Genomic DNA, 20,696 nt, shown 5'->3' with positions numbered 1-20,696 from the left:
TATGATTCAAAGATGCCAATAAGAGTTTGACACTGTAATTTAAATTCTAAATCACTATCAACTTCATACAAATGAGGTTTTCAGACTCTTTTCTATGAAACATAGGAACATTAGTCAAGGCCAAAGTGTCTGTATTTGAATGGGGAAGGCAGAGTCAGCATGCAAATAAAGAATGACCACTAAAAAGAAGAGCTCTTAAAGCATGCCTCAAGGCTACTCAAACACCTCCTGTAGCTCCAGGTTCCTCCTTGACTTCATGGCCTAAAGATTCAGAATACTTATTGGCAGTATTTAGGTGCCACTGAGGCAAGCCTTGTCTATTTCTTGTCCTTTTATTCTCAGCATCTAGCACAAGGCCTGGAACATAGAAGGCTCTCAATAAATGTTGAGCTTGAATGAGTTAGTTGAACTCATTGTGATGCCTTCTTTCTTATTTTTCATTGTCTCCTAACCTTCTTCCACTTTTCCCCTCCTTTTCCTCTTTATCCTCCTCCATCATCTCTTAACAGTACTTTAGAGTTTCCATGTATATTAACTATTCAATCATCATAGGAATCCAGTGATATATGAATTATTATCCCCATTTTATAGATGAGGAACCTGAGGCTAAGAAACGACACTTAAGAAAGATCACATAACAGCAGTGTTGGAAAAAGACAGAAACTCCAATACTCCGGCTTCATGTTAGAGCTCCTTCCTTTATCCCACAACTGCTTTACAGTGTTCTTAATAATAACAAAAATAACATCATGAGAAATTAAGAAAACTGTTGCTTAGAGAGGAGGCCCATACTTTCTGTTCCTGAATTTAACTCTGAATTTATTTTCTCAATCAATACCAGTTCCTATTTCAGAGTATTCAATAATTAAGGGCCTTCTACACCCAACTGTTCATTTCATTTTCTAGCCCTTTCTCCTTCTATTGAGAGTGCTGTACATGGCATGTGTTTATTTTTCAATTAAAGCAAATTAAACTTAATTTTGTTTTGAGAACTTTTTTTTTTTTAGAATTTCACAGCCCACGGTGAGATAATTGAGACCCTGCTGTTCCTGGAAGCACTATTTAGAAAGAGCAGGCCTCGATAGATCTGGAACAATCTTGGAGGAAGTCATCTTTAACGCCTTCGTCTCCCTTGACCCACCAGGGAGAGAGTGAGGGAGAGAGAAAGAGGTGAAACTTACATTAAACTTCCCTTCTTACCATTGGGAAACTTCCCTTCCTATTATTCTTTGGTAATTTTCTAAAAAATCATCATCATTTCTGAAATAATACGGACAATCAGAATTGCTTATATACATTTTTTGACATGCATAATATTCTGATTTTTATGGAAAATACATTTATCTAGTGTAGAGCTTCCTAAAGAATGCTACACAGAATATTAGTAAAAATTGAATGGAAAATCTAAGACAAAATCTGTCACTCATAAATCCACTTTAGAGATGATTTAAAGTTTAAACCAATGATTTCAAGTTATGTTTTAAAGCCTGGGAGCCCCTTTTTCAAAGCTTATACAAAAATGTGATGAAGCTAAGTGGAAAACATGGAGCTGCTCTGGTGCAGGTGGCAAGGTGGGGATGATCTCCCATCCCGGCTCATCTGCTCAAACCCTCCCTGCTTTTGCATTATTTTTTGCGGTGGGCTTCAGCGGTTTTCTTAGAACCTCTGTTGAACCTCAGGCTTCATTTTGCAGGTGAGAAAACTTAGGAGATGTGAGAGTCCAAAGAAGGGATGTGATTTGTAAGGCTGGTCGCCTCTCTGGGAGCTCAGACGCACCTACTCCCTCTCTGGGAGCTCGGACATGCTCACACCCCCTCCCTCTCCAGGAGCTCAGACATGCCCACGCCCCCTCACACAGCCTAGCCCTCCCTTAAAGAACCCCGCCAAAATGCAAAAGAAGTCTTGTAAATCTATCCAATAGCATTCGAGTCTTAGCTACCCAATAGCAGTCGAGTCTTGTAAATCTACCCCATAGCATTCAAACCCTGCCTACCTGCCAATAGCAAGCTTGCTTGCTCCCTATAAAACCCCACATCTGAGAGGAGTCCTGCTACTTCTCCGGCCCCTCCTGTTGGACCGCAGAACCTCGCCCAGGAGCTGAATAAATTCGCATTGGATCTTCTTGTGCTGGCCTCAGTTTCTTCATTTTAAACTCGGCAAGAACCCAAGGACCCTTACATGATTTACCCAAAATTAAAAATTAAGATAGCATGAAAGCAAAAGCCTTAAGCCGCCAAAGTAGGAGCTACAAATCCAAAGTTTCCAACGTGTGGTACACAAAGTACTACCGGGGCATGAAATGATTCCAAGTGAAACAAAAGTAGTACAGCTTTTCTTTTACGGATCTGATAGCTATTTTAGTAAGCCTTAGAAAGTATACATCAGGCCAGGCACAGTGGCTCACACCTGTAATCCCAGCACTTTGGGAGGTCAAAGCAGGAGGATTGCTTGAGGCCAGCAGTTCAAGATCAGCCTGGGCAACACAGCAAAACCCTCATCTCTTAAAAAAAAAAACAAAAAAACTTCCCAGGTGTGATGGCATGTGCCTGTGATCACAGCTATTTGGGTGGCTGAAGCAGGATTGCTTGAGCCCAGGAATCCAAGGCTACAGTGAACTATGATCATGTTACTGCACTCCAGCATGGGCAAAAGAGTGAGACCCTGTCTCAGAGAAAAAAAGTAACTATAAATCACTTAACAAATCTCCAGTCTTTATGAGCATTACTGTTCAGGCCAAGGTGGAGCAAAACAGAGAAAAAAAAACTGAGTCTATTTAAATTTGATTTAGGATGGATGAATGACTTAGAAATTGAGAAAACAGAATTAAAGCTTTCTCCTCTGCTTTGGCTCCTGTTCCTACCACAAATTGCTCACTGATCCCCCACATCCCACTAATTAAAATGTTGATTATATGAGTAATACACATTTATTAAAGAAATATTAGAAAATACAGGTAAGAAAGAATGAAATTCACTAAACCCCATCACCCAAAGATGACTATTCAAATACTAGGATACATCTTATAAAATAATCATGCTCTATATGGTATTTTTCACCCTATGCTTTCTAAAATTGGTAATTCACAAAAAAACATGTTGATGTCGATAAATGTCATAAGTGCCATTTATTACTGTATGCGAGGCATGTTGCTAAGTGCTTTGTACATGCGACATTCGTTCTCAACAGCATAACTAGAAGGAAGGTACTACTGTTTTCAGCCCTGTTTAAAAATGATACACGCTACCTTCATCCCACCTTCTAATGTACAAGTGTGCTCCCCTAATACCATTCTTAAGGACCACAGAGTATGCCATTCTGTGCTTTGTTTTCCTTCTTTTCTGTAAACATTCTGATAACGTTTCTTCTTCACAGACTTGTACACATCTAATTAACTGACTTCTTAGAAGGGGACATTTTTTTCCATAGAAATATTTGCACCTTTTTTTCTTTTTAAAAAATAGGTGTAGAGATAAAGATAGAGACAGAAATAGAGATAGAAATTATACAGATCAAGATAGAGATCTAACCCATGCTTTCTCAACAGTGTATTTTTTCTTTCTCCCCCTACTTCCTATTGGGTACTCCACTTCAATCACACTGGTTTCTGTATACACTGAAAATCCCATCTCAAAAATGTAATGCTTGCTGTCTCCACCTGGAAAGCTCTTCCCCCAGATATTCACCTGACTCTATCCCTGACTTCCTAGAGATCTCTGCTCCAATGTCAGCATCTCAGTGAGGGCTTTTCTTAGCCACCTACATAAAAAAGCAAGTCCTTTCTCACCAAGCCATCTGGTCCACGCACGTTACCTCCCTATGTTCTGTTTTTCTTCATCACACTTCACTATCTGATACACTGTATGTTTACTTCTTTATTTACAAATTATCTTCTTTCTCAATTAAATGTTAGCTCAAAGATGGTGAGGACTTGATCAGTTTGATTCCCTCCTGTATTCATAGCACATAGAAAAGCATCTGACAAAGAATAAGTGCTCGATAAACAATGTTTGGCCGAATATGGTGGCCTAGAATCCTAGCACTTTGGGGAGGCCGTGACAGGTGGATAACCTGAGGTCAGGAGTTCAAGACCAACCTGGGCAACATGGTGAAACCCTATCTCCACTAAAAGTACAAAAATTATTCAGGCATGGTGGCGCATGCCTGTAATCCCAGCTACACAGGAGGTTGAGGCACTAGAATCGCTTGTAAACCCAGAAAGCAGAGGTTGCACCATTGCATTCCAGCCTGGGCAACAGAGCGAGACTCTGTCCCAAAAAACAAAACAAAACAAAACAAAAACACACAATATCTGTTCATTTATGAAAGAATGATGAAAGTCATATTTCATAAAAGGCTATATTCAATATAGATTTCCACCAGTGCTGTGTGAGAGTGTTCGTTTCCCTACATTGTTGCCAAAACTAGATGCTGCCATTAAATTAAAAAGCCATTTTGATGATAGCATCACATTGCTATTTTCATTTATTTGATTACTGGAGAACTAAATATCCTGTATTTTATACATTTATTGGCCACATGAGTTCCTCATTCCATTTTTAGATAGAAGTCCCACCCCAAGATTATCTTCTGATAGTAGGTGATCTTAATACCATATCTGGGCTTATGTTCTATTACTAGAGAAGAAGAAATCTGCTTTGGACATTTTCTGGAATATCAACTGCACTTCTTCCTACTTATTCTCAACCATGCTCAATATTCCTTTCTTTACACGTGTGTGTGTGTGTGTATGTGTGTGTGTATACGTGAAGCAGAGAGAAAAAAACAGAGACAGACAGAGAGACTGCAACATCTGGCTGTCACAATTCAGGCTAACTCTACCCTGCTATTTCCTGACTTGAAAAACTGTTACTGTTATCACTGGTGGCTTTGGTGCTTCTACTCCCAGGAAATGTAAGATCCTGGCTCTTGGCTCCAGCCTAGAGTTAGAAAGTAGCTCATTTGATAACTACTGGTCCTGGTGTCAGCAGCATTTGAACTAAGGATACAGATAAACATGCTAAGCTAAGGTTTCCTGCCGAGGCATTGTGAAGTTAAATTACTATTTTAAGAGGTTATGAAGTTGGCAGCCAGAAAGCACTAGAAGAGTGGAAGATATTCATGATGCTGACAGATAAAGGAGAGAAAGCAAAATGCAGATTGTTAAGGAGATTTAAGAAAGCTCCTTCCAGTGGCACCATTTATAACATCTTCTGGAACATAAAAGATGGATGCCTTTCTCATTTAGGCATGTACAGGATCAGGGTTAAGGGCAGAGTCTGGCTGAAGATTTGCAGTGACCAACCTAGACCAAGACCATAGAGATCAGGTAGCAATATTCAATCTTGTCTTTCAGAGACCACCAAGCTGCTGAAAGCTGGACAATGCCTTCAGCTATGGATGAAGGAATGTCAATTCAAAGACAGAACATCACATACAGTTGCTGATAACATACGCCGCACTTGGAACCTTATGCTGTCACCTATTGTATATCTTGGGGTAAATCCTTTTACCTCTGACCCACAATGTTCTCATCTGGAAAATGGGGAGACTAGTTACAACTTCAGAGTGCTACTGTAAAGGTTAAATGAGAGATAACAGATGACAACATGCAAGCGCTCGATAAAATAAATGAGAATAAGGATGAAGAGGGGAATCATAAGAAGGAGGATGATGAACACAGTTCACACAAGAGCATCTAGCATACTGTCAATCATCTACTTTCTCATATGCACCTGATGAATACCCTGTCTTATAGATTAGAAAACCAAAGCAAAAGTGATGCTGCATACAGTAGCTCATGCCTGTAATCCCAGCACTTTGGGAGGCCGAGGCAGGCGGATCACGAGGTCAAAGAGATCAAGACCATCCTGGACAACATAGCGAAACCCCATCTCTACTAAAAATACAAAAAATTAGCCAAGTGTGGTGGCGGGCATCTGTAATCCCAGCTACTCAGGAGGCTGAGGCAGGAGAATTGCCTGAACCCAGGAGGCGGAGGTTGCAGCAAGCTGAGATAACACGCCACTGAACACCAGCCAGGGTAACAGTGCGAAACTCCATCTCAAAAAAAAAAGTAAGATGGGCTGCACAAGGCTAGGGTTCTAAAACCAACTCAGAATACGAATTGAACTTTTTTTTTTTTTTTTTTTTTTTGAGACAGAGTCTTGCTCTGTCGCCAGGCGCCAGGCTGGAGTACAGTGGCGCAATCTTGGCTCACTGCAATCTCCGCCTCCTGGGTTCAAGCAATTCTCCTGCCTCAGCCTCCCAGTAGCTGGGACTACAGGTGCATGCTACCATGCCAAGCTAATTTTTGTATTTTTTAGTAGAGACGGGGTTTCACCATGTTGGCCAGGATGGTCTTGATCTCTTTGACCTCGTGATCCGCCTGCCTCGGCCTCCCAAAGTGCTGGGATTACAGGTGTGAGCCACCGTGCCCAGCTACGAATTGACCTTTTTATACATGTAAAAAGAGTTTATATGTATAACAAAAGAGGAATGAGAGATTGGAATTTGAGCTGGAGTGTGCTGAAGATGACTTCCTGCCTTGATGGTGGATGATCCTATGTCTTTATCTGGTCTTTACATCTATATCTCATTCCTGGTCTGTTGTAACACAGAGAATTAAAAAATCTGCCTCTGTCATTTTGTGTTCTCCCATGCCTTTTCCTACTTTCTCACTCTCTCCTCTAATCACTGTTATCCCACTGCCACGTGGTGGGGAGGTTAGTAGAAATAATTGAATGAGCTCATTTGCAAGGCAGCACCTTGAACCTAATGATACTTTTTTCCCTAAATGTTATTTCCAGTTTGAGCACATACCTGAGAGTATGAGCAATGCTTAATCTAAGAGGGTGTGGAAATCATACAAAGCAGTAACAGTTAATGTTTATATAGTGTTGACGACCTGCCAGGCACTGTCTGAGGCACCTATCATATCAGCTAATGAAATCCACACATACCTCTATGAAGTTACTATTATTGTTGTTATTTTTGAGATGTAATCTCACTCTGCCACCCACACTGAATTGCAGTGGCATGATCACAGCTCACTGCAGCCTTGAACTTCTTGGCTCAAGTGATCCTCCTGCCTCAGCACCCCTGAAGCAGCTAGGACTACAGGCACAGGTCACCACATCTGGCTAAATTTATTAAATTTTTTCATAGAGATAGGGTCTTGCTAAATATTCTCAAGACTAGTCTCAAACAGCTAGCCTCAAGCAATCTTCCTGCCTTAGCCTCTCAAAGTGCTGGGATTACAGGCGTAAGCCATCATGCCCAACCCGGAGTTACTATTATTATAATACTCATCTTACAGATGAGAAAACTAGTACAGCAACATCAGGTAATCTGTCCCATGTCAAACAGCTAGTGAGTGGCAGAGCAGGTATTCAAACTGCAGCATACCCATGCTTTCAACCTCAATACTTTCAAGTCAGAAAGACGTAGATTCAAATTCACAACAAAACACAACTGACTCCGTGTACGACCTTGGGCAAGTGGTATTACTGCTCTGAGCTCAGTTTCATCATCTCTTGAATGGGGCACAATATTACTTATGCATGAGCTTGTTGAGAATATTCAGTAGGATATCTACATCAAGTATCCATTGCAGCACAAAGAATATGTCATGTGCCTGGCACATCCACTTTTCCACTCCAAGAATGGCTTTACGGCAGTGACATTTCAGCCATCTCTAAATGTTATAGATCAAAATCCTTCCAGAGCCCCCTCAAATTCCAGTCCATGCTCTGCCTACATGTATCATTCCCACTGTCAGGGAAGAGAGAGAGGTAAGCAGCACTGGAGCTGACTTGGTAATATTTTCAGGAATCATTTGCAAGCCTTCACTGGACTTTCAGTGTTGCTGTCCTATTGATATACATTCAGAATAAAATTCTTTATAACCCCTCTCAGCCCTCCCCAGCCTTGGCTAACTCTGGCAATGGCATTTGATGTGGACCACTTCACCTATAAGAACTATATCTCCAAAATGTGTCCCAGCAGCAAAACCATATTACAAACCCTTGCCAAGTAATCTATTTTTCAATCTTTCCTTAACATACCAAAGTGCTGATTTTCTTTTTTGATGGCCCTGTGCTTGTGAAAATGTTCTTATCGTGCCAGCCAAGGCTTCCTGTAGGTCCTTCCTTTATCATGTCCCTATAAACTCAGAACCCATCAAATTCCATAAGAAATTTAGCTTATCCACTACCATGTAAAGGGAAATGTACTTACAGAAGGCAGTTGTCTCTGTCACAGTTCTCTGTTTGCTCTTCTAGGTTTATCTTGGAGCTCCTGGGGACTCGAGGATACCCACAGCCTAACAGAGTTTCATCTACTTTTGCAGATTGCTAAATCTTAGAATGGAGACTTGAGAATTCACCACTTTTTCCCCAAAAAGCAATCATATCCTGGATGTCTGCCTCTCCTCTATTTGAATCAGCTTGTAATCTGCAACGCGACTGTTCTCTATTATCCCCAAGATCCATTATTTCTCACAGAGGTTCCCACTGGCTCATTTGCAGGACCTTTGCAAGGCTAAATAAATTATATCTTAGAAACCTCTGAGGGCCAGTACTGGGTTAACCCTTACAAAGGGTTCTAGCTGTTCACATAGGCCATTTACTCGGAGCCCTGCTGCTCTGACCTTTGCAGTTTACACAAAAATGGTTGCATGTTGCTTTTGTTAATTGCCTTATCAATCTACCTCCCACCCTTGGGGGAATACAGTCTCCCAGCTATCCCAAGATGGCCTAAACTTCCTTGCATACAACTCTGCACCCTGTGAGAAAACTCCTGCAAACTGAGAACAAAATTTGTTCAGAATGATGTATTTTGTGTCCTCACCAGGCTCTCCACTCCTGTGTGGGGATAGCAGGAAGCCCAGGTAATTTATGACTTTTAACTTTCTCATACCCAGTCTTGTTCAGACTATTCTCCTTAAGGCCACTTGCAATCTCCAAAAGATAGTTCCCTCAGGAGACAAAGATCCCCTTCACCCTCATATGAAAAAAAAATTAATTTCACTTTTTCTCAGCCTCATTATCTCCTTAATTGTCTTCTTTGCCCCCTCAGTAGCAAGGACTGTTGATGGATCTCTAGGTAGTCTTTCCAGGCTGCTGTGTTCCATGAGGACAGTGGATTTCATGTTAACACTTAATCACTTTGATATCAGGAGTTGCCACCGTGGCACAGAATTGCTATCTCACCACCACTCAGCCACAGTCTCGAAACAAGAGTCTGTGCATGACCTGCTTTAAATTTGCTTATTTTTTTAGAAGACATCTAAATCTTATGAGGAAGCACAGGTACTGTGTGTGTCTCTCTCTACTTGTACAAGATCTTTGTCATGCAATATATTCTTCTTCTCTTTTTCAGAGTCTCTGTCACCCAGGCTGGAGTGCAGTGGTACAATCTTGGCTCACTGCAACTTCTACTTTCCAGGCTCAAGTGATCCTCTCACTTCAGCCTCCCAGGTAGCTGGGACCACAGGTGTGCACCATGATGCCCAGCTACATTTTTTGCATTTTTTTTTTGAGACGGAGTCTCACTCTGTCACCCAGTCTGGAGTACAATGGCATAAGCTCGGCTCACTGCAACCTCCAGCTCCCAGGTTCAAGCAATTCTCCTGCCTCAGCCTCCTGAGTAGCTGGATTATAGATGCATGCCACCATGCCTGGCTAATTTTTGTATTTTTAGTAGAGATGAGATTTTACCATGTCCGTCAGGCTGGTCTCAAACTCCTGACCTTGTGATCTGCCCACCCCAGCCTCCCAAAGTGCTGGGATTACAGGTGTAAGCCACTGCACCTGACCAAAACATTTTCATAGCGTCAGGCAATATACCTTCAACAAAGCAAGCCACAGCCGGGTCCTTCTAAATTTACAGAAGGCAAGCCTGGAGAGAGAAAGATATGCTCTTAAGGAGGTCTAGATATATAGTGATAGGAGCCAGGACTGGAATCAAGTACCCTGAGTGCCTCTGCTCTTATTGTATGAAATTCTGAATTAATGGGGATATACAACAAAAAAATACAGCCTGTGATCTTGAGACTTATAGTTACCGTCGACATCCTCCTCACCACTATCACTACTGATGTGTCTTCCTTTAGACTTCCCCTTACCCAAAATTCTCCCAGACCTTCTGAAGTGGCAATTATCAATTTATCATGAATAATTATTTACAAATTTGCAGATCTGTACTATTAGATTGCCAGCCCCTAGCAAGATTGATCACCATACCACCCAAGTCACTTTGTCCAAAGCCTTTCCAAGACAAGAGATGAAATAAATATTTGCTGATTCAAAGTGAACACTTCCAACTTTCATTCTTTTTCACAAGACTCCATTTAAATTACTTTATCCCCACATATTCATTCTCTTCTTCCTTTTCTATCCATTTCCCCTAATCTTGTTTCTCTTCCACCCTTTAGACTGATGTGTCTCCAGGGTATGACATTCCGAGTAGGACTAGAAATTAAAATGAGAACACTTGTTGAAATTTCTGATTTAAAATGGACATCATAAAAACCCACCAAGAGTACCTGACAATGACCTTCTGTCAATTCTCAAACTCTCCTTAGTCCTCAAACTACCTGCCTTACAACCAGAGATGACAAGGAAAAGATGTCAAAACTTCTCTCTCTCTTGTACAGGCCATTGTGATCTGCCCTGTCCACCTTCCTAATTCCCTTTCCTGTCAACTTCCCAAGTTGAAAGCTTCGGCCACACTGGCAGCTAGTCCATCTCTTAGACTTCCTCAGCTTGCCCCAATGAGGTGATGCTGTGGTTTGTTTTGTTTTGTTTTTTGAAACAGGGTCTTACTCTGCTGCCCAGCTGTAGTGTGGCAGCGCAGTCACAGATCACTGCAGCCTCAATCTCTCAGGCTCAAGTGATCTCAACCTCAGCCTACTAAATAGCTATGACTATAGGTACCCAGCTGGTTTTATTATTATTACTATGTTTGTAGAAATGGGGTCTTGCTATGTTTCCCAGGCTGGTTTCAAACACCTGGGCTCAAGCGATCCTCCCTCCTCAGCCCCTTAAAGTGCTGGGATTACAAGGCATGAGCTACCAAACCTGGCCAACCCTATTTTATTCTTCTCTCTGCTTCTAATGCTCTTTACCCACAAAATCACATAGCTGGTTCCTTCTCATTTAAACCTCAGTTCTAATATCACTCTCTCAGAGAAGGCTTCTTCTGGCTACTCTATCTAAAATTATACCATCCACATTCCTTTCTAGCATATTACCATAATTGGTGGTGTGACATTTAATATTATATAAAATTATTTTGCTTATCTATTTATTTACTCATTGATTATCCATCTCTCTCCACTACAGTGGGAGCTTAATGGAAACAAGACCACGTTCATGCTACATTTCCAAAGTCTAGATCTATGTTATTCAATACAGTAGCCACGAACCACATATAGCTATGTAAATCAAAATAAAAATTAATGTAAGTTAAATAAAATTAAATATTCAGTTCATTAGCAACACTGGCGACATTCCAAGTGCTCAGTAATCATACATGGTTAGTGGCTACCATATTGGACAGCACAGAAAACTAGTCCATCATCAATGACAGTTCTATCTGACAGCTTGTCTACAGCAATGTTTGGCAAACAGTAGGCACCCAATAAATATTTGTTGAATAAATCCTCACTCAATTTCAGGTCATCCTTCCCTTTTGTTGTGGCATGTAAGCCTAAAAACCGAGGTAAACTAGACAATTCCCCTAGGACAGTATTGAGGGTGCCAAGAGGCCTCCAAGCAGAGGTTACGGAAGACAGGGCTGTGAAGACAATCCCCTCTATTCTGAAAGAAAATAGTTGTGAAATAATTATGTTTTCAGAATATTTGAAGAACTGATAACTGGATGTGAATTACACTTGTACAATTTCAGAGACACATGGATAGAAGGATGATTTAGGAGCAAAGTAAGAAAATATTCCAACAAAGCTCTTCAAATATGACATAGGCTGGTTTGTGCGGTAATGAACTTGCTGTCACTAAAGGTACTAAAACTAAGACTGAATGGTCATGCACTATTGGTATCACAAAAAGGACTTGTCATTCCTGAAAATGGACAAAAGTTTGGTTATTGAGAAACCTTCAGAGGTTTTCTTTGATCCAGTGGCTCCATGACACCTTCCTACCATCAATTTCAAAGAGTTCATAATACGTCCTAGCTATTCCTAGCATCTATTGAACAACCCGATGCCAGTCATTCATAACAGTTACCATTAACTCAGTGGTCCAGTGAAAACAGCAGAGATGATGCAGGAAAGAGGACAGATTCAAATGCTAGCTGTGATGGTTGTGTGACCTTGGTCAAGGAGACTATCCAGCCGGGGCTTCATTTTCCTCTTCTGTAAAAGGGGCTGTATCTGCCCCACTCGGTGGAAAGAAGGACTATATGAGAGAACAAAACTAAAGACCCATTACAGGAAGTCAATGTTCACTTCCAAGTAGGGTCTAACTTTTATCTGTCTGTATCATCATTGGAATCGCCGTATTCTTGATATAGGCAAAAATGCTATAACGGCATTGCTTTAAATGAATATGAAGCAATTGTCAGCTAGAAAGTGTGAGAGACAGAGAGAGGACAGCTGCTATTGAGATGCAACAGGAAATGCAAGGGCAAATATTTATAAAGCAACTACTCTGTGTCAGTCCCTGGAACACAAAGATGCTTCTTAGACCATCCTGAAGAGGGTAAGATAGACCTATACCCCAAGCGCTATAAAGCAGGGCAAACGGAGACGCAAACTAAAATAGAGTTTCAGATAAGATGGTACACAAACATCAAGTGATAAAGAGATTCATTCCAAAATAAGGTATTGAGACGATTGCTTAGAAGGGTCATTTGAGCTAGATGTTGAAATATGGGTAGAATTTTGTTAAAAGTCATGGCCAAATGTGGGACATGGAGGAAAGAATAATAAAGATGGTCTTTGCAGAAGGGAGCACTACTGGAGAAATTATCTGAAGAATGACATTTAAGGACTTGTCTTTTTCACATGACCTCCATCTTGTCTTTAACATGGTTTCCAGTAGTTCAGCAGCCAATTTGTTAAGCTTTGTGTTTCAGCAAGGGAAAAGCAGGAAAAGAAGGGTAGCGTATGTCTAACCTTGATGGCCTGTTCAAGTGATAATGTACTGGTGACTTCCTCTAAGGAATTGGGAGGGGGAAAGAGAGAGGTTGCAAAGCAAAAGATGTCTCCTTGCACAACTGAAGGACCTTTGGGCAAAGACCTTTACAGAAAAATAGAGGACTTTATGATCAATAACATAAACTCTTGCACACACTAAGAAAGAGATGTTGAACTTGAACTGATCAGGGGAGGGTGTTTTTACAGTCCCTGCCTGTACCAGCAGCGAAGACATTCATTGCAGCCAGAGCTGGGTCGTCTAAACTCAACGGGGGCCCAACAGCTGATTTGGAATCTCTGAGCTGTTTCTCCTTGGTTGAAATGGAGTCACAGCTCCCCCTTCTGGGAGCTAAAGTGCCATCTAGCCCCGGAAAATCCTGCATAGAAAAGGCTCTATTGCGGATGGGCCTAAAACCCCCATGTTTTTCAGTACTTGCCAGTACCCCGAAAGAGGCATCTAGAAGTCTAAGAGCACACTTTTGAGTGAACTCGATTCTGACTTCTCCAGTGTCTCTCTTTCACAGGGCTTTACGTTTCTCCTTCCCTGGAGTTCATGAGTCTTAGTCTTCACATGGGAGATGCTTTATATGAGAGAACACAATTTGGTGCGGAGGTTCTCTTTTTTGGAAATGTGGCAAATAGGAAAGGTTTCTGGATCTTTGTGTGCACATGTGTGTGTAAGCACACCTATGCATGTGTGCTTTCATGTGCTCCTGTGCCTATAGCATGTAGAAATGTATAGGGGTGAGATTCTAATTAATATAAAGAAATTAATTAGCCTGAAGTATTTGCATTGGTGGATGGGCATACATTTTGCTCTCTGGAAAACAGTGCATTCCTCAATAAAAAGCTCAGATATAGACCAAACACTTTGCTGGGTTCTGCCTACTAGTCATAGTCAGTACTGAGTCCTTACCTGGGTAATTCTCTAAAGATATTGGAGAAGAAATCTATGCTTCTCTCTCTCTCTGTCTCTGTCTCTCTCTCTCTCTCTCTCTCTCTCTCTCTCTCTCTCGCTTTCTCTCTTCCCCCCTCCCCACCCATCCAGTGTGTGTGTGTGTGTGTGTGTGTGTGTGTGTGCGCGCGCACGCGCATTGAACCTTTTCTCTTTGGGGTCATGTTTCCAGATAGAAAAACCTTGAAATCCATCTCTGAAAATGTGAAGTTTAATGAGGGAAGACAAGCAATTGTCTGGCTTGGGATCATGGTGGCAGGGTGGCAGGACAGGCGTGTGAGCAGTATACAGTCCCAGGCAGTAATGGAAGAGTGGAAAGAGTATTGATCTAGCTGATTCTAGTCCTGGGCATGCCACTAACTCACTACCAAATGTTGGAAAATTCTCATTCCGTCTTTAGGCCACAGAGTCCTGCCTTTCTGCTCTTTAATATTCCTTCCAGCTTCAATCGTCTACGAATTTGGAAAGAGAAAAGGAGGTAGTTCCCCAAAAGGGGTCTCCTCCTTGGCCTTAATACCTCCTATCCAAGATAATCAAGGGAGCTCTGCTCTGACATGAGTTTCCTAAAGGAGATTTTCTGTGGCTGTCTGAAGGCTTCAGCCTGAGGTATCAGCCTCTGGACAGAGAATGGTATGTCTGCAAGTGCCTGCAGGTAGAATCCACTCGCCAGGGCAGGTTCCTACAAACACGTTTGCTTTTATCTCTCCCCAGAAAATATATATACATATATATGTGTGTGTATATATATAGATATGTAGATTTTTTTTCCTAGAATATATGTTTGTAAATTTTTTATGCCAAGTGTATTTCTACTTTTTTCACCTAAGGTTTTCAGTGGTGGCCCCTCCAAGCTGAGCTAAATGTGAAGCCTTGTCCCAGCGTCACAGCCCTTGTCTTCTCCTAGCCTCCCTGCCTGAGAGCAGAAAGGCTGCCGCTTACCTTGAGAAAGTAACAGCTGCCGAGTCTGGAAGCCATGCTAACAGCAGTAAAACTCAGCATTTTTGCTGAGTAGGGCAAGCCTTTAAGAGGCAGCTGGGAATCAAATCAATGGCTGGCCCCAGAGCCCAAGCCCAACAGTACCAAGGCAGGGTGGCCAAGGGACCTATCTAGAGAGCCTCCCAGGAGGTGGAAGAAACAAGAAAGAGGGCCTTGACCCAAACTGCTTTTCTGACTGAGATTCTTCCATCGCCCCCCTGCCCTTGGCAGTATTTTGGTGCCAAGTGAGAGATGCGATGTGCAAACCGACAGCAGTTTAAGTCAATTACTGCCACATTTTGTCATGGGTTCCCCACTCACAGCCCTTTTCAATTGTAGATCTCCCTCAGTACTGAAATAATATTCTCTCTCTCTCTCTCTGTCTCTGTCTCCCCCCACCTCTCTCCACCTCTCTGCCTTCTCCTACTATCCTTCTAACTCCAGTGGAGCCATGGAGAGGCATATTTAGGAAGAGATTCTCTGGGGGCTTCCCTGACTGAAATGGGGAAAGATGAATCTATCTTAGGAAAGTGCCCCATCCATCTCCTTCCATATCATCCAGAGCTGCCCCCAAATGAAATTTCTTCTGAGACCCTTTGCAACTGTGATGGATACGTAAGTCCCCGAGGACACTTTCTCCTTTTCCCTAAGGGGGATCCATGCAAACTTGCCCAGATCCTCCCCTAAAGCACCAAAAGCCTGAGGGGCTGTGTTGATTGCCAACGAGGCAGGGTAGATCCCTATCCCAGACTTGCCAAGCCCCAGATAAGGAGCACACCGCCGACTTCCCCCTTTCTCTGTCACCCACTATCCAGTGTCTCCAAATTCCCATCAGAATCCTGGAGTCTGCCCAGTGTGGAATTTAAAGTGACAGCATCTCATTTGTCTCGGGGCTTGGCCATGTCTCTTTCATACTAAGCGGTGGGTCCCAGTGTAGCAGGATTCCACCGTTTGGAGGAATTTTCCTTCAAGGGTACCAACACCGGGCTAAATAAGGTGCCATCTACATACAGCCCCATAATTCTCCCTAAACCCCAAGCCCAGAGCCCCTAGAGGAAGTCCACAGTGGGTTTCCCGATGACTACGTGATCTTACAGTAAAGGGGTCCCATTCCGTGTAAGCTGGAGATATCTCATTAAAAAGACACATGAGCGCACACATACACATACGTACAAACATGCACACACACATCGCGCCGTAAGTAGGTTATAGGACCTCTCTCTCTTCACCCCTCCCATACACACACACACACAGACACACACACACCACAAACACACGCATCAAACGCAAACGACGCCGCACACGCACACTCACAGCAGCACCACACCAAGTTCCCACCATGGTGCACACGTCGGGAGCGCGCGGGGACACACACGCCACTCACTCCAACCCGCAGTTAACCCTTTCAGCACTGGGCGCAGGAACCCCCTCCCTAGAGCCGGAGAAGACTTGGAGGCGGCGGGGCGGCCAGGTGACGAGGGGACGAGGGTGCCGGGAGGGGGAGGGGCGGGGGCGCGCGGGAGGTGCCCCGAATGAGGTCCGGGGCCGGGTCCAAGGGCAGCGGGGCTGCAGGGCGCTGTACCCGGCGCCGCCTTACCTGGAGTCAATGTCCGTCTTTGGCGGAGAGCTGCGGGCGGACGCTTTTTATTCGGCTCGGTGGGAACTTGGGAGAGCCCTGCGTCCAGCTCGCATTCCGGGGACGGCGCGGGGACTGCAGGCGTGGGGGTACCTGGCTCCTAGCAGCCTGGCTCATACTCAGCCGTCAAGTCCCCTTCGCTGGTCCCGAGGACAGGCATGAATCCCGGCTCCGGAAGGCGGTCCCCACTCCCTCTGCCTCCCGGCTCTGGCGCTCTCCTCGCTCTGGCTCGCTCTTGCTCGCTCTCTCCCTCTCTTGCGGGTTCGCTCTCCTTCGCTCTCCTCCTCCCCCCGCGCCGCCGGATCAGTTTGCAGCCGTGGGGACCAGAAGCGCGGCGGCTGGCGAATGGAGAGGGAAGTCCAAGTGCGCCGCGGTCTCCGGGCGGGGAGCTTCGGAGGCCGGGCTACGCGGGGGGAGGGACTTAGTCAGCGACGGCCGAAAATGAATGGGGGAGCGGCGGCCGGGGGGCGGGGAGGGAGGAGCCGAGCGCAGGCTTGCTTCCGAGGAGTGTTTTGTACATCTTTAGGTGGAGGAGGAGGAGAAGCGAGAGGAGGAGAGTTGGAAGGCCGCCTCGAGGGAAGGGTGGCGGGGGGCGGGGTGGTGCTGAGGGTTGAGCTGTGGGGAGTTTCGTGGGTCTGGGGAGTGTCGGGTGTTGTGTCTATGCGCACGAGCATCCGAAGGGACCGTGTATCTGCGCAAACCCGGAATCCTGGTGCTCTTGAGCGTGACTGTACTGTGTGCGCCGCGAGGACCTGAGTGTTTCTGGGGCCCGGGGTGTTCCCATGGCCGCGTGTATCCATCGAGTGTGGGTTTTGTCTCGGGAGGTGCCCGTGTGGGTCCGCCTGTGTCTGCGCGTCTCTCTGAGTGTTTGGCACTGTTTGTTTCTCTCGGTGTGTAGGCGAGAGCCCACGTAACCTCCCAGAATGAAGCAAGAGCTTCTCTACGTAGGCAGGATGTAGGAGTGAGAAGCTGAGGGGACGCGAAGTTCTCTGGAGACCACCAGAGGCGGAGAAGGGGCGAGGGTACAGGGACTGAGACATGAAAATAAAAACCAAAAGACTCCGCAATCAGCCTGAGAGGTCCCTAACATGGGGCCGCTCCCTGAAGCGGAAAATAAAGCCCTCGTATGATCTAAATTCACACACAGTGCACATTCTGTATGTTTGTTTACTTTGCTTCCCTTCTGATTTAAACCAAATCAGCAATGCAGATTCCTAGTCCCTTGAAAATGAGGCAAGAATAGAAAGCATTAAAGCGATCACACGGAAGGGCAGGAAGGCATAGGAAAAGATGATGGAAAATATAAAGAGCCAGATTCAGCAGACATGCAGCCTGGAGAGAGGTTGGAGTCCTGTGGCTGTGTGGTCTTGGCCAAAATACTCACCCCTTAAGCCTGAATTCCTTGTCTGTTTAATAGAATAATAATATATCTACCTATCTAACAGGGTTGATGTGGAATTGTAATCAGTTAATGTTTGCAAAGGCACTTAGACTGCTCAAGAGTTAATGTATGCAAAGGCACTCAGACTGCTCCCTGACACCTAGTGAGTGCTCAGTGCATGTTGTCTGCTTTTATGATTGCCATTGTATGTTTCTTTTTGTTTATTTGTTTTTTAATTCAAAGGCTGATAGGAGGGAGATGTGATCACCAGGGAGGCCTAGAACAATCTAGGAGCCAGTGAACTAATTGGAAGAAGAGGAGTCTTGAAACAAAATAGAAGAGAAATGTTTGAGTGATGAACTGGGAACCTGAGAAAAATTATTTAATAGACAAAGAGGAATGGAGAAAGAGAGGAGAAGACATAGAGCTAGCAAGAATGATCCTGGGTCTCAGCAGGACTGAGACCAGAGGAAAGAGAGGAGCAGCAGATGGTGCAGAGCTCCTCCAGTCTCCACTGGAATCCAAATGAGGAGGAGTCAGCACCACGGACAGCTCTCTAGCCACTGACCCACCTAGCGATTTCTCTTTCCGCCTGCTGGAAACTTCTCCCTTTTTGCTTGGGCAACTTTGTCTTTCCCTTGGCTTCTGGCCCAGATTCAGGTCTTGCACACAGGTTCCCCAGGGTAGTTCTGAATTTGGTTCTGACCATGAAGAAATACGCCCACCACACACACTGCTTCTCCCACCCACCGCAGTATGAAACACCAGATCACTATCTCGTCTCTCCCTGCTCTTTTCTCTCCCTCTCTTTCTGTCTCCTTGTACCCCATTCCTTCCTTTATTCGAGCCTATCTTTCTATTTGTCTCCCAATCATCCCCCAGCTGAGATCTGCTTCCATGACCATTAGTAGGCAACAGCAGCCCTGCTGATAATGCAGTTCTGAAATCAATCTGAGACATGGTAGTCTGGCAACTTCTGATGAAGGCCAAAGTTCTAACTGATGATTCTTCTTCTTCTTTCTTCTTCTTCCTCTTCCTCCTCCTCTTGTTCTTCTTCTTCCTCCTCCTCTTCCTCCTCCTCCTCTTCTTCATTTCTTCTTGAACTTCTTTCTTTCCTCGTTTCAGGTTTTAATTAAAGCTTGTATATAAGATTACTTTATTCCTGCTTGTTCTCGATTGTTTATTTCTTGTATTTGCCCTTTTCTATAACTACTTGGTGAGATTTGGCTTTCCATTCAAGGACCTTTTTGCAGTTTTTGTCCAGTTTTAGTCCAGTGATAGCCACCTTGGTGAGGTGAATGCCTACGTGGACAGTTGTGCCATTAGCCTTTTCGCGCTGCACCCATTCAATGTAGATAACATATTTCTTCCTATAAACCTGGACTACTTTGCCAATTTGTAGACCTTTATAGTGTCCTCATACAACCTGAACTTCATCATCCTTTCGGATGGGCATGGATCGCACATTGTACTTCTGTCTCGGCTCTTTGGAAAGAGGGGAAGACATAATCTTCCTGCAAATGTGGGAAGGTGCATTGAAATGCCTTTTGCAGTTCTTGCTTTGGTGGGAAGTCACAATGGGATTGAACTTCATTTTGGCTGCTCCTGATTCAGTGATGGCCACAAAAGGGCCTAACTCATTCTTCTTAACCCTTTCTTTGTAATCAGTTTCCCAAGATGGACTGTGGTCTACATACCTTAGAAAGAGGGGACTTAATGCTTTGGAACACTGTCCAGTCTTTCTCTTCCTCACCCACACCATCAATATTTCCCTAAAGAAACAAAGAACTCTTCCTAGTTCCAACTACGATTACACACAGAGAAAGAGGAAAGATAATTTTTGAACTTTGACCGTGCACCAAGCATCTTATGTGCAATGTTCTGAATATTATTGCTTACAATTCTGAAAATTCCTTGCAGTATAAGATAGATAATACTACCCTATCTTTATGTGATAGGAAATTGAACCTTGAAAAACTTGAGTAGTTTGCCAAAATATAGCCAGTAGGTGATGGAGTGAGAAATTCTACACCCAAGTCCAAGTCCAAAATATTTACCCTCTGGGAATAATGAGGAAGCCTTGGGATGATTGGAAGTTCTTGGAATTTTTACAGGGTCACTGAATCCAATCCTAAATATCAACTTCAATGTCTGAAGCCATTGCATTATCTGTGCCAATGGATGATTTAGTATATCTTGTCCCTGGAGAAGGAGGTGATGACTTTGCATGGACAGATTTAAGGCACACTTGAGCCTTACAGTTTCTGAGTTTTGAATAAAACTCCAACCTTTCCAGGTCTTGGTTCATTTACATTTGGCTCTGTTTAGCTTTCCTGTTTCTATGAAGAAAGGCTAAGAGGGCCATTTTAAAATGTCTCCAAAGACTCCTTGGTCATCAGAAAAGTTCTCAGTGCAAAGCATTTCTAATGACTTATGGAGAATGCAATCAAAACCATATGGATAACATTTTTGCAGAAATACACACGGGTGGGAAAAGGTTTAGAGGCCAAAAATATACTTCTTTTTTTCTTCTTTGCCAAAGAAAGAACATTTAAGGCAGCTTGAGATATGTGAGAAATGTCTTGTTCTTTCT

General features: G+C 43.7%; 1 protein-coding gene and 1 pseudogene across 1 annotated transcript in view; both read right to left on the bottom strand.

Annotated features, from left to right (window-relative positions):
- BRINP1 (BMP/retinoic acid inducible neural specific 1) overlaps positions 1–17,069 on the bottom strand; it is a 201,788-nt gene extending 184,719 nt beyond the window's left edge. The window contains exon 1 of the mRNA XM_012458252.2: positions 16,684–17,069. The gene's annotated coding sequence lies outside the window, so the exon portion shown is untranslated. The remainder of the gene's footprint in view (positions 1–16,683) is intronic.
- A 2,190-nt stretch (positions 17,070–19,259) lies between these two features.
- Positions 19,260–19,697, bottom strand: LOC135274815 (large ribosomal subunit protein uL24-like; annotated as a pseudogene).
- Positions 19,698–20,696: the final 999 nt, after the last annotated feature.

This window comes from Aotus nancymaae, unplaced genomic scaffold (assembly GCF_030222135.1).
Source record: "Aotus nancymaae isolate 86718 unplaced genomic scaffold, 86718_ANA_hifiasm-v0.15.2.pri h1tg000003l, whole genome shotgun sequence".
In the NCBI taxonomy this organism is placed as follows: domain Eukaryota; kingdom Metazoa; phylum Chordata; class Mammalia; order Primates; family Aotidae; genus Aotus; species Aotus nancymaae.
The sequence above is the reverse complement of the archived record's forward strand: the minus strand, read 5'-3'. Positions and strand labels throughout refer to the sequence as shown.